Here is a 15569-nt window from a genome sequence, read left to right as displayed (position 1 = left end):
CTGGTTGGGGTATGTACGTACGGTCACTGTGGGGACGACGTCATCGATGCACTTATTGATGAAGCCAGGGACTGATGTGCTGTACTCCTCAATGCTATCTGAAAAATCCCGGAACATGTTCCAGTCTGTGCTAGCAAAACAGTCCTGTAGCTTAGCATCTGCGTCATCTGACCACTTTTTTATTAACCGAGTCACTGGTGCTTCCTGCTTTAGTTTTTGCTTATAAGCAGGAATCAGGAGTATAGATTTATGGTCAGATTTGCCAAATGGAGGGCGAGGGAGAGCTTTGTATGCATCTCTGTGTGTGGAGTAAAGGTGGTCTAGAGTTTTTTTTTCTCCTTTGGTTGCACATTTAACATGCTGGTAGAAATTAGGTAGAATGGATTTGAGTTTCCCTGTAAGTCCCCAGCCACTAGGAGCGCTCTTGGTAAATAGTGTGGTCTACAGCTTATCATAAGATACTCTACCTCAGGTGAGCAAAACCTTGAGACTTCCTTAGTATTTGATTTTGTGCACCAGCTGTTGTTTACAAATATACACAGACCGCCACCCCTTGTCTTACCGGAGTCAGCCTTTCTATCCTGCCGATGTAGCGTATAGCCCGCTAGCTGTATGTTGTCCATGTCGTCGTTCAGCCACGACTCGGTGAAACATAAGATATTACCGTTTTTAATGTCCAGTTGGTAGGATAACCGTACTCTTAGGTCATCTAATTTATTTTCCAATGATTGAAGATTGGCTAATAGGATTGATGGAAGAGGCAGTATACTCGCTCGCCGTCGGATCCTTACGAGGCACCCCGACCTACGTCCATGATATCTCTGTCTCTTTCTCCTGCGAATGACAGGGATTTGGGCCTTGTCGGGTGTCTGTAGGATATCCTTCGCGTCCGACTCGTTGAAGAAAAAATCTTCGTCCAATACGAGGTGAGTAATCGCTGTCCTGATATCCAGAAGCTCTTTTTGGTTATAAGAGACGATGGCAGAAACATTATGTACAGAATAAATTGCAAATAACGTGAAAAAATACACATAATAGTACAATTGGTTAGAGGGCTGTGAAACGGCAGCCATCTTCTCCTGCGCCACTCCCAGAGTGGCAGCCAGTTGGGTGGATCTCTGGGCTGTCTGGAGGGAGTCCTGCAGTGACCAGGGAGAGACTCACCTCCTTCAGGATCAGATGGAGCCTCAACGCTGCTCTGCACCACCGTTCCCCCCCGTCCAACATCTTTAGGAATCCTCTCTACCCCACTGGTTTGGACAGCACTCAGGACATTCAGACAGAGTGTTCGAGAGATAAGGGGATCCCTTCAGATTGGGACAGTGGTATAACCTCACTGTGGGACTTTGAGAATAACTTGTAGATGTGTGAAACAACAATACAGAGAAAGGAGTAGTGAAGTGATGGGGGAAAACAATCACTCTGCACTAACGCAAACAGCAACAGTGCCTTGCAATGTCCTTGTGTAGTGACAGTCACCGAAATGAGGAGACCCCTAACATCAATGTTTAAGATGGCCGTAAACGTTATACTGGGCTTGTGCTTGCTCTCGGGCCCTGAGCAGAAAACAAGACAGAGCCTTGAATAAACCCACCTACTCCAGGAAACGTTTTTTATAGAAATCAAATCAAATCAAATGTTATTTGTCACATGTGCCGAACACAACAGGTGTAGACCTTACCATGAAATGCTTACTTACAAGCCCTTAACCAACAATGCAATTCAAGAAATAGAGTCAAGAAAATATTGTCTAAATAAACTAAAGTAAAAAAAAATTAATAAAAAGTGAGATTCTTTGAGTAGTTGAACAACTATGATGAGTCGATCAATTTAATTGTCAAGGGGTGCTGAAGGTGGGTGTGGTGCATGAATCAAGCGCAGGACGCAGGAGCTCAGTCCAAAAGACTTTAGTGCAATATTCACATAGAAAATAAGCACAATAAGCCCGAAGGCGAAATAACGGCGCACACAGGCGTCAAACAAACGGCGCACTAACATGTGCGAAAAACCTCTCCAAAACACTGGAGGGAAGTACGTAGCTCCAACACAAAACAGAAGAGCAATCACACACAAAGACAAACACACACAACGAGAACTAAATAGGACACTAACGAGGACTAACAAGACACAGGTGTACAACATCAAGACAAAACCATACGAACATGAAACATAGATCGGTGGCAGCTAGTACTCCGGGGACGGCGACCGCCGAAGCCTGCCCGAACCAGGAGGAGGAGCAGCCTCGGCCGAAACCGTGACAGTACCCCCCCCCACTCCACGAGATACTGGACACCCCCCATCCGGCGTCTTGAGTCCAAGATGGACCGAACGGTGTACGCCGGAGCCCCCTCGATGTCCAGCGGGGGCGGAGGAGTCTCCCCTATCTCATTGTCCTGGAGTGGACCAGCTACCACCGGCCTGAGAATAGACACATGGAACGAGGGGTTAATATTCTTATACTCAACAGGTAGATGTAACTATAACACACCTCGTTCAATCTTCTCAGGACTTTAAAGGGACCCACAAACCGAGGAAAGGGTGTTGAGCCCCCTCAAGCCAATGCCTCCACACCTTAAGGGCTTGAACTACAGCTAACGGCTCCCTGTCCCCAACGTCATAGTACCGCTCCGCCGGGCTGAGCTTTTTTGAGTAAAAAGCACAGGGGCGGAGTTTAGGTGGCGTGCCGGACCGTTGAGAGAGAACGGCCCCTATACCAGCCTCAGACGCGTCTACCTCAACCTGAAAGGGTAATGCGGGATCCGGATGCGCCAGCACCGGAGCCGACGTAAACAGGTCCTTCAGTCTCCTAAAGGCCCTGTCCGCATCAGCTGACCACTGCAAGCGCACCGGACCCCCTTTCAGAAGGGACGTGATGGGAGCTGCCACCTGTCCAAAACCCCGGATAAACCTCCGGTAGTAATTCGCAAAGCCCAAGAACTGCTGCACCTCTTTTACAGTGGTTGGAGTTTGCCAATTACGCACAGCGGACACACGATCCACCTCCATTCTCACCCCTGACGCGGACAACCGATAACCCAAAAAGGAGACCGACTCCTGGAAAAACAGACATTTCTCTGCCTTGACATATAGGTCGTGCTCCAACAGCCTCCTCAATACACGACGCACCAGGGTTATATGCTCGGCTCGGGTAGACGAGTACACCAGAATGTCATCAATGTACACGACCACCCCTTGTCCCTGCATATCCCGGAAAATGTCATCTACGAAGGATTGGAAGACTGATGGAGCATTCATCAACCCATATGGCATGACGAGATATTCGAAATGACCTGACGTGGTACTAAACGCTGTCTTCCATTCGTCGCCCTCCCTAATGCGCAACAAGTTATACGCGCTCCTGAGATCCAATTTTGTGAAAAACCGCGCTTCATGCAATGACTCTGTCATGGTCGCAATCAGAGGGAGTGGATAACTGTATTTCACAGTAATCTGATTGAGACCACGGTAATCAATGCACGGGCGTAACCCTCCATCTTTCTTCTTCACAAAAAATAAACTTGAGGAGGCGGGAGAAATGGAGGGCCGAATGTATCCCTGTCTCAAAGATTCGGCTATATAAGTCTCCATAGCTTTTCTCTCCTCTTGAGACAAAGGATACACGTGGCTCCGTGGGAGCGCTGCTCCTGCCTGGAGATCAATCGCACAATCCCCCTGTCTATGAGGAGGCAACTGCGTCGCCCTAGTTTTACTAAACACGAGAGCTAAATCCCCATATTCAGGCGGAATGTGCAGTGCGGGCACTTGGTTTGGACTTTCCACCGAAGTCGCCCCCACGGAAACACCCAGACATCGCCCCTCGCACTGAGCAGACCACCCATCGAGAGCCCTCTGTTGCCACGAAATAGCAGGGTTATGGGTGCTTAACCAGGGAATTCCCAGCACCACTGGGTACGCAGGAGAGTCGATCAGATACAGCTGTATAGTCTCTTCATGACCCCCCTGCGCACACATCCTAAGTGGTGCTGTGATCTCCCTAATCAACCCCGACCCCAACGGGCGGCTATCTAAGGCATGAACGGGAAAAGGTTTGTCAACAGGTAGGAGAGGGATCCCTAAATCTAAACAAAACTTCCGATCAACAAAATTCCCAGCTGCGCCTGAATCTACTAGCGCCTTATGCTGGGAATGAGGTGCAACCTGTGGAAAACACACAGGTATACAAAAGTGCGCAACAGAAAGCTCTGGGTAAGTGGGACGTCTACTCACCTGGGAGGCCCCCCCAGTGCGTGGCCTGTTGTCTTCTCCCCCGGAGAACCCTCCCCAGCACCTGGCCGCAGTGTGCCCTCCACGACCGCACTTGGTGCAGGAGACAGGCCCCCTCGGGCTCCTCCTCCTCCTTTCTCTAGCGCCGGCACCCCCGAGCTCCATAGGGCTCGGCTCGGAGGTGCCGGAGGGCGGAATGGACGGACCCCCCTCGGGACGTCCACGGGTGGCCAGCAGGGTGTCAAGACGGATGGACATATCGACCAACTGGTCGAAGGTGAGATGGGTATCCCTGCAGGCCAACTCACGTTGAACGTCCTCCCGTAGGCTACATCGAAAATGGTCGATGAGGGCCCGTTCATTCCACCCTGCGTCCGCCGCTAGAGTCCGGAACTCTAGAGCAAACGCCTGTGCGCTCCTCCTCCCCTGTCTTAGGTGGACTAGACGCTCCCCCGCCGCTTTGCCCTCAGGTGGATGGTCGAATACAGCCCTGAAGCGACGGGAGAACTCCGCATAGGTGATCGTCGCGGGGTCTATTCTCCTCCATTCGGCGTTGGCCCACTCCAACGCCTTGCCCGTGAGACAGGAGATGAGGGCGGAAACGCTCTCGTGTCCCGAGGGCACCGGGTGTACAGTGGCCAGGTAGAGCTCCACCTGCAGGAGGAACCCCTGACACCCGGCAGCTGTTCCGTCATACGCCCTCGGGAGCGAGAGCCGAATCCCCCTGGGTTCCGGACCTGGGACTGGTGGACCGGCCGATGGGGTTGGCAGGGTAGGTGGAGGTGTGGGTACCCCGCTGGCCTCCCATCGGTGCAGGGTGTTGATGACGTCCTGTAGAGCGGTCCCCAGTTGTCGTATCTGGTCATCTTGGCCGCGAACATGCTCCTCGAGCGACTCAGGCGTAACTGCAGATCCTGCTGATTCCATTGTGGTGTGTGATTCTGTCAAGGGGTGCTGAAGTTGGGTGTGGTGCATGAATCAAGCGCAGGACGCAGGAGCTCAGTCCAAAAGACTTTAGTGCAATATTCACGTAGAAAATAAGCACAATAAGCCCGAAGGCGAAATAACGGCGCACACAGGCGGCACTAACATGTGCGAAAAACCTCTCCAAAACACTGGAGGGAAGTACGTAGCTCCAACACAAAACAGAAGAGCAATCACACACAAAGACAAACACACACAACGAGAACTAAATAGGACACTAACGAGGACTAACAAGACACAGGTGTACAACATCAAGACAAAACCAAACGAACATGAAATATAGATCGGTGGCAGCTAGTACTCCGGGGACGGCGACCGCCGAAGCCTGCCCGAACAAGGAGGAGGAGCAGCCTCGGCCGAAACCGTGACAGTACCCCCCCCTTGACGCCGACCCCGGCCTCGGGGACGACCAGGCGCGGAGCAGGGCGCGCGGGATGGTCCCGGTGGAACTCCGACAGGAGAGATGGGTCTAGGATGTCCCTCCGCGGCACCCAGCACCGCTCCTCCGGGCCGTACCCCTCCCACTCCACGAGATACTGGACACCCCCCATCTGGCGTCTTGAGTCCAAGATGGACCGAACGGTGTACGCCGGAGCCCCCTCGATGTCCAGCGGGGGCGGAGGAGTCTCCCCTATCTCATTGTCCTGGAGTGGACCAGCTACCACCGGCCTGAGAAGAGACACATGGAACGGGGGTTAATATTCTTATACTCAACAGGTAGATATAACCTATAACACACCTCGTTCAATCTTCTCAGGACTTTAAAGGGCCCCACAAACCGCCGACCCAGCTTCCGGCAGGGCAGGCGGAGGGGTAGGTTTCTGGTAGAGAGCCAGACTCGATCTCCGGGTGCGTACACCGGCCCCTCACTGCGGTGGAGATCGGCGCTCGCCTTGTGACGAAGGACGGCCCGCTGCAGGTGGACGTGGGCAGCGTTCCACGTCTCTTCCGAGCGCCTCATCCAATCATCCACCGCAGGGGCCTCGATCTGGCTCTGCTGCCAAGGTGCCAGAACCGGCTGGTAACCTAACACACATTGGAAGGGGGTTAGGTTGGTAGAGGAGTGGCGGAGAGAGTTCTGGGCCATCTCGGCCCAGGGAATGTACCGTGCCCACTCCTCCGGCCGGCCCTGGCAATACGACCTCAGAAACCTACCCACATCCTGGTTGACACGTTCTACCTGCCCGTTACTCTCCGGGTGGTACCCTGAGGTAAGGCTAACCGAGACCCCCAACCGCTCCATGAACGATCTCCAAACACGGGAGGTAAACTGGGGGCCTCGATCAGACACTATATCCTCGGGTACCCCGTAATGCCGGAAGACGTGGGTAAATAGGGCCTCAGCGGTCTGTAGGGCAGTAGGAAGACCCGACATAGGGAGAAGACGACAGGCGTTAGAGAACCGGTCCACAACGACCAGGATGGTGGTATTCCCCTGAGAGAGGGGAAGGTCTGTCACAAAATCCACCGAGAGGTGGGACCATGGTCGTTGTGGAACGGGCAGGGGTTGTAACTTACCCCTGGGCAGATGTCGGGGCGCCTTACACTGGGCGCACACCGAGCAGGAGGAGACATAAACCCTCACATCCCTAGCCAAAGTGGGCCACCAGTATTTAGTGCTAAGGCAATGCACTGTCCGGCCAATACCCGGATGTCCAGAGGAGGGTGACGTGTGAGCCCAGTAAATGAGTCGATCCCGAATCTCGAGCGGAATGTACTTCCGACCCTCAGGACACTGTGGAGGGCTGGGGTCGGTACGCAACGCTCGCTCGATTTCGGCATCGACCTCCCACACCACCGGTGCCACAAGGCAAGACTCCGGTAGTATGGGAGTAGGCTCAACGGACCTCTCCTCCGTGTCATACCGCCGGGACAGCGCATCTGCCTTACCATTCTGGGACCCAGGGATGTACGTGATTTTAAATACGAACCTGGTGAGAAACATACTCCATCGAGCCTGGCGAGGGTTCAGTCTCCTCGCTGCCCGGTTGTACTCCAGGTTCCGATGGTCAGTCAAAATGAGGAAAGGGTGTTGAGCCCCCTCAAGCCAATGCCTCCACACCTTAAGGGCTTGAAGTACAGCTAACAGCTCCCTGTCCCCAACGTCATAGTACCGCTCCGCCGGGCTGAGCTTTTTTGAGTAAAAAGCACAGGGGCGGAGTTTAGGTGGCGTGCCGGACCGTTGAGAGAGAACGGCCCCTATACCAGCCTCAGACGCGTCTACCTCAACCTGAAAGGGTAATGCGGGATCCGGATGCGCCAGCACCGGAGCCGACGTAAACAGGTCCTTCAGTCTCCTAAAGGCCCTGTCCGCATCAGCTGACCACTGCAGGCGCACCGGACCACCTTTCAGAAGGGACGTGATGGGAGCTGCCACCTGTCCAAAACCCCGGATAAACCTCCGGTAGTAATTCGCAAAGCCCAAGAACTGCTGCACCTCTTTTACAGTGGTTGGAGTTTGCCAATTACGCACAGCGGACACACGATCCACCTCCATTCTCACCCCTGACGCGGACAACCGATAACCCAAAAAGGAGACCGACTCCTGGAAAAACAGACATTTCTCTGCCTTGACATATAGGTCGTGCTCCAACAGCCTCCTCAATACACGACGCACCAGGGTTATATGCTCGGCTCGGGTAGACGAGTACACCAGAATGTCATCAATGTACACGACCACCCCTTGTCCCTGCATATCCCGGAAAATGTCATCTACGAAGGATTGGAAGACTGATGGAGCATTCATCAACCCATATGGCATGACGAGATATTCGAAATGACCTGACGTGGTACTAAACGCTGTCTTCCATTCGTCGCCCTCCCTAATGCGCACCAAGTTATACGCGCTCCTGAGATCCAATTTTGTGAAAAACCGCGCTCCGTGCAATGACTCTGTCATGGTCGCAATCAGAGGGAGTGGATAACTGTATTTCACAGTAATCTGATTGAGACCACGGTAATCAATGCACGGGCGTAACCCTCCATCTTTCTTCTTCACAAAAAAGAAACTCGAGGAGGCGGGAGAAATGGAGGGCCGAATGTATCCCTGTCTCAAAGATTCGGCTATATAAGTCTCCATAGCTTTTCTCTCCTCTTGAGACAAAGGATACACGTGGCTCCGTGGGAGCGCTGCTCCTGCCTGGAGATCAATCGCACAATCCCCCTGTCTATGAGGAGGCAACTGCGTCGCCCTAGTTTTACTAAACACGAGAGCTAAATCCCCATATTCAGGCGGAATGTGCAGTGCGGGCACTTGGTTTGGACTTTCCACCGAAGTCGCCCCCACGGAAACACCCAGACATCGCCCCTCGCACTGAGCAGACCACCCATCGAGAGCCCTCTGTTGCCACGAAATAGCAGGGTTATGGGGTGCTTAACCAGGGAATTCCCAGCACCACTGGGTACGCAGGAGAGTCGATCAGATACAGCTGTATAGTCTCTTCATGACCCCCCTGCGCACACATCCTAAGTGGTGCTGTGATCTCCCTAATCAACCCCGACCCCAACGGGCGGCTATCTAAGGCATGAACGGGAAAAGGTTTGTCAACAGGTAGGAGAGGGATCCCTAAATCTAAACAAAACTTCCGATCAACAAAATTCCCAGCTGCGCCTGAATCTACTAGCGCCTTATGCTGGGAATGAGGTGCAACCTGTGGAAAACACACAGGTATACAAAAGTGCGCAACAGAAAGCTCTGGGTAAGTGGGACGTCTACTCACCTGGGAGGCCCCCCCAGTGCGTGGCCTGTTGTATTCTCCCCCGGAGAACCCTCCCCAGCACCTGGCCGCAGTGGCCCTCCACGACCGCACTTGGTGCAGGAGACAGGCCCCCTCGGGCTCCTCCTCCTCCTTTCTCTAGCGCCGGCACCCCCGAGCTCCATAGGGCTCGGCTCGGAGGTGCCGGAGGGCGGAATGGACGGACCCCCCTCGGGACGTCCACGGGTGGCCAGCAGGGTGTCCAGACGGATGGACATATCGACCAACTGGTCGAAGGTGAGATGGGTATCCCTGCAGGCCAACTCACGTTGAACGTCCTCCCGTAGGCTACATCGAAAATGGTCGATGAGGGCCCGTTCATTCCACCCTGCGTCCGCCGCTAGAGTCCGGAACTCTAGAGCAAACGCCTGTGCGCTCCTCCTCCCCTGTCTTAGGTGGACTAGACGCTCCCCCGCCGCTTTGCCCTCAGGTGGATGGTCGAACACGGCCTTGAAGCGGCGGAAGAACTCGGCGTAGGAGATGGTGTTGGCGTCCATCTTCCTCCACTCTGCGTTAGCCCACTCCAACGCCTTGCCCATGAGACAGGAGATGAGGGCGGAAACGCTCTCGTGTCCCGAGGGCACCGGGTGTACAGTGGCCAGGTAGAGCTCCACCTGCAGGAGGAACCCCTGACACCCGGCAGCTGATCCGTCATACGCCCTCGGGAGCGAGAGCCGAATCCCCCTGGGTTCCGGACCTGGGACTGGTGGACCGGCCGATGGGGTTGGCAGGGTAGGTGGAGGTGTGGGTACCCCGCTGGCCTCCCATCGGTGCAGGGTGTTGATGACGTCCTGTAGAGCGGTCCCCAGTTGTCGTATCTGGTCATCTTGGCCGCGAACATGCTCCTCGAGCGACTCAGGCGTAACTGCAGATCCTGCTGATTCCATTGTGGTGTGTGATTCTGTCAAGGGGTGCTGAAGGTGGGTGTGGTGCATGAATCAAGCGCAGGACGCAGGAGCTCAGTCCAAAAGACTTTAGTGCAATATTCACGTAGAAAATAAGCACAATAAGCCCGAAGGCGAAATAACGGCGCACACAGGCGGCACTAACATGTGCGAAAAACCTCTCCAAAACACTGGAGGGAAGTACGTAGCTCCAACACAAAACAGAAGAGCAATCACACACAAAGACAAACACACACAACGAGAACTAAATAGGACACTAACGAGTACTAACAAGACACAGGTGTACAACATCAAGACAAAACCAAACGAACATGAAACATAGATCGGTGGCAGCTAGTACTCCGGGGACGACGACCGCCGAAGCCTGCCCGAACCAGGAGGAGGAGCAGCCTCGGCCGAAACCGTGACATTAATGCTTGGTGAGAAGAAGGTGCAATTCAAGTGTCTTTTGAAAAGGGTAAGAGAGAGGATCTGAAACTGTTTTTTAATGAATGTTGTGGGATGTTGAGCTGTTGGATCAATATTACTCAGTGTGAATCCTGGCCGGGTTTAGCATTGTACGTTAGTCAATTCTGAAAGGTGTAAATAATGTAGCTGAGTAGTAGACCACTGGACTGTCTGCTCAATCTGATACATCTATTTCTCACCTACAGGTTCAAAGGAAATAAGCCAGTTTCCATGTTTCTCTCCTGAATTCACTGACCGTGTCACTAACTGCATAAGTGACATGTTTTGTCATCTAAGTCAACTGCATTGACAAAATATTTATTGTCTACAATTTGAACTACAATTTGAGTCTGACAAATTGTGTTTGGCAGTGAATTGTTGGATACTGGAAGCACTTCAGTTTAGGTCACTATTTCTGCCCTATGCAATGCTGAATATCAACCAGTTTGTGCAAGAGATATTGGTATTTTTGTGGTATACTGCAGACCCAGAATTCACCTTAGACCACTGTTTGTTGACTCCTATGAAAAACCTACTGTATACATCATGCTGTAAAAGGATGTAGAGAAAAATGGAGAAAGAAGATGAAAAATGGGACGTGAGAAGGTGGGATTGTCATAAATCATATGGATGGATTTCCATATTCACCTTTGTTGTTTAGTCTACACTATTTAATTTCTCCCTAGAAATAATGGCCCACCCTGACTCTGTGATGTGCAATTTTGTGTGTGTGTATTGTGTGTGTCCCTGTTTGTGTTAGAAGAAATGTCTCATTGCGCCGCGCCTCCCACCTCCATATTTTACCCTCTCTATTGGACTCATTGGGCTCCTGTATTACAACCGGCTGTGATTGGGAGTCCCATAGAGCGGCACACAATTGGCCCAGTGTCGTCCGGGTTTGGCCGGTGTAGGCAGTCATTGTAAATAAGAATTTGTTCTTAACTGACTTGCCTAGTTAAATAAAGGTAAAATAAAAAAAGTATTTCACGGCAGCAGCCACAGTGTGTTGAATTATGCTGCCTTCCATTTTAATTCAGCCTCTTAAATAACATCACTTCAGTTAGCCCTCAGTACTCCCACTTGAGTGTCAGGGTGTTATTAAAAGGTCATGAGCAAGTTGGTCAATGGGCTTGCTATGGGAAAATACCCTCTCAGTATTACTTCAGAGCTTTCCGGAGGGGTATACTACGACGCTAGCTAGATCTATTCAGGATTTTCTAAAGCTAGCCAGTCTCAGTTCTAACTCAGGCTTCATCCATGTTACGAAGGTGGATATTGATCCAGCACCTGCTGCCAACTCAAGCCAGGATTGTAACCGAACGTGCATTTCACACGTGGATTGCCCAACGAGTCGAAAGCTGAACTCTTCATTGAGACACTGTTGAAACAGCTATCCATGGGCAAGTCAGTGCCACGTTTTCATTTTTGCTTAAATAAATGAAAGAGAAATAATCCTGCAATTCAAGCTATGGTGGGATATATGCTACTAGAAGCCTATTTTTTATTAGACGTATCGTTAACGCCGTATTTGGTGTGCTTTGGTGTGCTTTATCAATGAAAGAGATCCCCTTTTTTTCCACTCCTATCGATAAAATCATTGTTTTAGGTCGAACGAAAGTTACAGCGCGTGAAGTTGCAAATGTATCCCGTCATTACTAAATGTGTGTAGTGTGATAGGTATTTTAATTTGATATTTTAACACATAGAACATTTGAATAATCAAATATTTAATCAAATGAACGAGATGATGACTCAGTCTTTGTGAGAGGGAGTGAATATGATTTCATTGGTCAACTTGCACCTCAGACTCTTCATTCAGGATGAAGCGGCGTTAGCCTTCCCTGAAGCAGGTTAGAGTTTAGGATTTGTTGCCATAGAAATTGACTGTACCTGGCTAAAACTTGAGCCACCTTCGTGTCAACGGTTATCCCGAGTTGAACTCAGAATTGACCAAATTTAGCTTGCTAACTCCGCTATCCTGCTTTGTAGTATACCCCTCTGGCCTCTGAACAGAACACAGAGTTCTTTGCAGCACTTGAAGTGGGCTCTAATCATGCTTTTTGCAGTCTCACAAGCCGCTGCATGAATGCAAATATTGGATATTTGAAGTCAACTAATGTATTTTCGGCACTCACGTTGACTTTGCGTAGTTGTTGTAGCTACAGCAGATAATATCCAGTCTGCTCTTCTCTGATAAGATAAACATCTTATCAGGTGAAAAACTGTGAATTGATCAATTCTCCTACCTTAAGTCTCTGAGCAATTACTTGATTAACCCAGTTAGTCTGGAGACTTCATTTCTTATGGATCTCTTTCTGTGGTATGCTTAGGTAATGGCTGGGTGATACTTGGTTTGGCTCGCACCAGGTCTATCTGTAACTCGAGAGACAACAGGAAGCTTAAAATAAGAATGTGAAGAAAATGATGAGTCAACCTCAGGTCTTATCTGAACTCCCTCTCTGTCTACTCACTCTCCATATCCCCCTCTGCCCTCATACAAGACGGTCTGTAGATGTAAATGCAGAACGAGTAAATGGCTACAGATGCAGGATCATAATTTGATCACCCTGTTGCAGGATAACTTTTCTGATTAAATAGTCTATGTGCCGGGGGGCTAGGGTCAGTCTGTCCTATCTGGTGAAGTTCTCCTGTCTTATCTGATGTCCTGTGTGAACTTAAGTATGCTCCCTCTAATTCTCCCATCTCTGTATGATCAACAGTGAGCCATTAGCATTACATTTACATTTTCGTCATTTAGCAGACGCTCTTATCCAGAGCAACTTACAAATTGGTGCATTCACCTTATGATAGCCAGTGGGACAACCACTTTACAATAGATCTCTTTTTTATTTTTATTTTTATTTTTGTATTTTTTGGGGGGTGGGGTAGGGGGAGGGTAGAAGGATTACTTTTATCCTATCCCAGGTATTCCTTAAAGAGGTGGGGTTTCAAGTGTCTCCGGAAGGTGGTGAGTGACTCCGCTGTCCTGGCATCGTGAGGGAGCTTGTTCCACCATTGGGGTGCCAGAGCAGCGAACAGTTTTGACTGGGCTGAGCGGGAACTGTGCTTCCGCAGAGGAAGGGGGACCAGCAGGCACCATGACAGCACAAGGCTCCTGGCTCTGCACTCTGATCTGTATTTGACCTGCGCTACAGAACGGTAGCCTTTATACTTGTTTGGGGATTGAATGGACAGAGGGATCAACGAGATACAGTAGACTACTACAGTAGCTCTTGATGCAGCTACAGAACAGCTGGGCTATGATGACTAATTTGGAATACCACTACCAGTCTGCCCCCATCAACGTGGTCATGGCTAGAAGGAATACAGCTTTTGTCAAATTAACTTCAAAAGTTGACTTTTTCTGCATTTGACCTAACCCTAACCCTTTTCCTAACCTTAACCTTATTCTACTAACCTACTATGCTAATTCTCCTAACCTGCTGCATAAGTTCTGTATGACAAAAGCTGTATCCCATCTAGTCAAAACCCGCCAACGTTGTTTCTGATGGTGGCTGGGTGGTATACAATAATATATAATGATAATAATAATAATATATACGTAGACTATTAAATATGGAATGAAGATAATTTTTAAACAAACAAAAAAGAGAAGCAACTTAACAAGAGATGATGCATAGCAACTGTCTGTAACTCATGAAAGAAAAAAGAAACAGAGAGATATGTTTTTCTTTAAGCTAATCTTGTAAAAAAAAATCTAATAGAAGTAAAGCATGTGTTTACTACAGTGTTCCGGAAGCATCAGTCCACCTGATTGACAGATGAAAAGTTCCTCAGCCAAAGCCTTTTTTTCCTCGTTCTTCCTTTCCTCCCTCCTAGTGTCCGGCGATAAGAATGCACAGAGTAATTACAGCCCAGAGTTACTGGTTTCACATCAATAGTGCTGCTTTGGCTGAATAAAATGGGAAAGCGACAGCATGTTCCCGGACTGATAAAAAATCCTTTGGTCCTCACTTTTAATACAACACATTCTTCGATTGCCGGCACTGTATTTCTTATGCAAGAGGAAGTGACCACAAAAAGGTTAAGTGACAACACAAGGCACGTCACACAGTCAGGAAATGGCAAATATTTGCTCTTATTGATTTAATGTATAATAAACATCTAGGAGGAGTTACTGAAATCTTGTCTCTACAGCGCTTGACTGCAGTTCATAAAATAATTAAACTATTTCACCTATTTCACCTTATGGGTCACCAATCTGCCCGCATTGAATGCATTGACATTTTTCCAAAGTGTTACAGGGATTTTTTACAAGCGTCCAAGTCAACCCAGCGTACACACGATTTAATACATTATTAAATTACTCTAAGCCCATTCGGTTGGATTACGATATGGTAATATCAGGTTTGTGTCTCTCCCTCCTCTGATGCCTGTCGGAGGACGGATAATAAATAGCATATTAATGCAGTCTCACTTTATTGTGCCACGGCAACTCTCCGTGAAGGACAATAAAGAACGGAGGGAACATACTGTACGTGTGCATACCATTCAGCTGTGACTGGGTCCCCCGTGGCCCTGCCGCGCTCAACCTAACCGGCTTCCTGCAGCGGTTTCAGAAGCAAGGGCTTGTGGGTAGACACAGAGCACTGTAGTCAATTAAGACTTTTAAGCACCACTTTATTCTCACAGAGTTCAGGGAAGCGCTGACCTCGTTCTACCTTTATAATGCGTGACTCTCCACTGTATTGACCACATCAACAAGCTGATTGAAGATACTGTAGTAGGAGGGGGTCCTTCCCCATCAGAGGTGTAGTCCAGGGTATACGCTGGTATACGGCGTATACCTACTTATTTTTCAGTCAGCATTGCGTATACCCACTTCTAAATCCCCCCTGATGCGCATCATTCAGTAATATCTGTGAGTCAGATTGCCTATTTTCTTCCTCGGGGATAGTGAAGCCATGACCCACCCTCCTCTGCCTCTAATTGGCTGGTACTCGCTGCTTTCACTGATTAGATTGGTTAACTTTAGGCATGAGGACTGATGAGCCAATCAGAGGCAGAGTAGGGCGGGTCATGCCGAGGAAAATATCGCTAATACCTCAGGTGCCAGTGAAAAAAAAAAAAAAAAAAACTCAGGTGCCGGTGCCACTTGACTACGATAACGGCAGCAGACCAAACAACGGATGAAGAAAGGACACAAGCGGCGGTGTGCCACCCCAGTTGATGGAAGACATCATTCTGAGGTAAGTTTTAAGGTGGTTTCCAAATGAATCATTATTTTAAACTA

Source organism: Coregonus lavaretus (genome assembly GCF_964263955.1).
Source record: "Coregonus lavaretus genome assembly, chromosome: 13".
Classification (NCBI taxonomy): Eukaryota; Metazoa; Chordata; class Actinopteri; order Salmoniformes; family Salmonidae; genus Coregonus; species Coregonus lavaretus.
The sequence above is the reverse complement of the archived record's forward strand: the minus strand, read 5'-3'. Positions refer to the sequence as shown.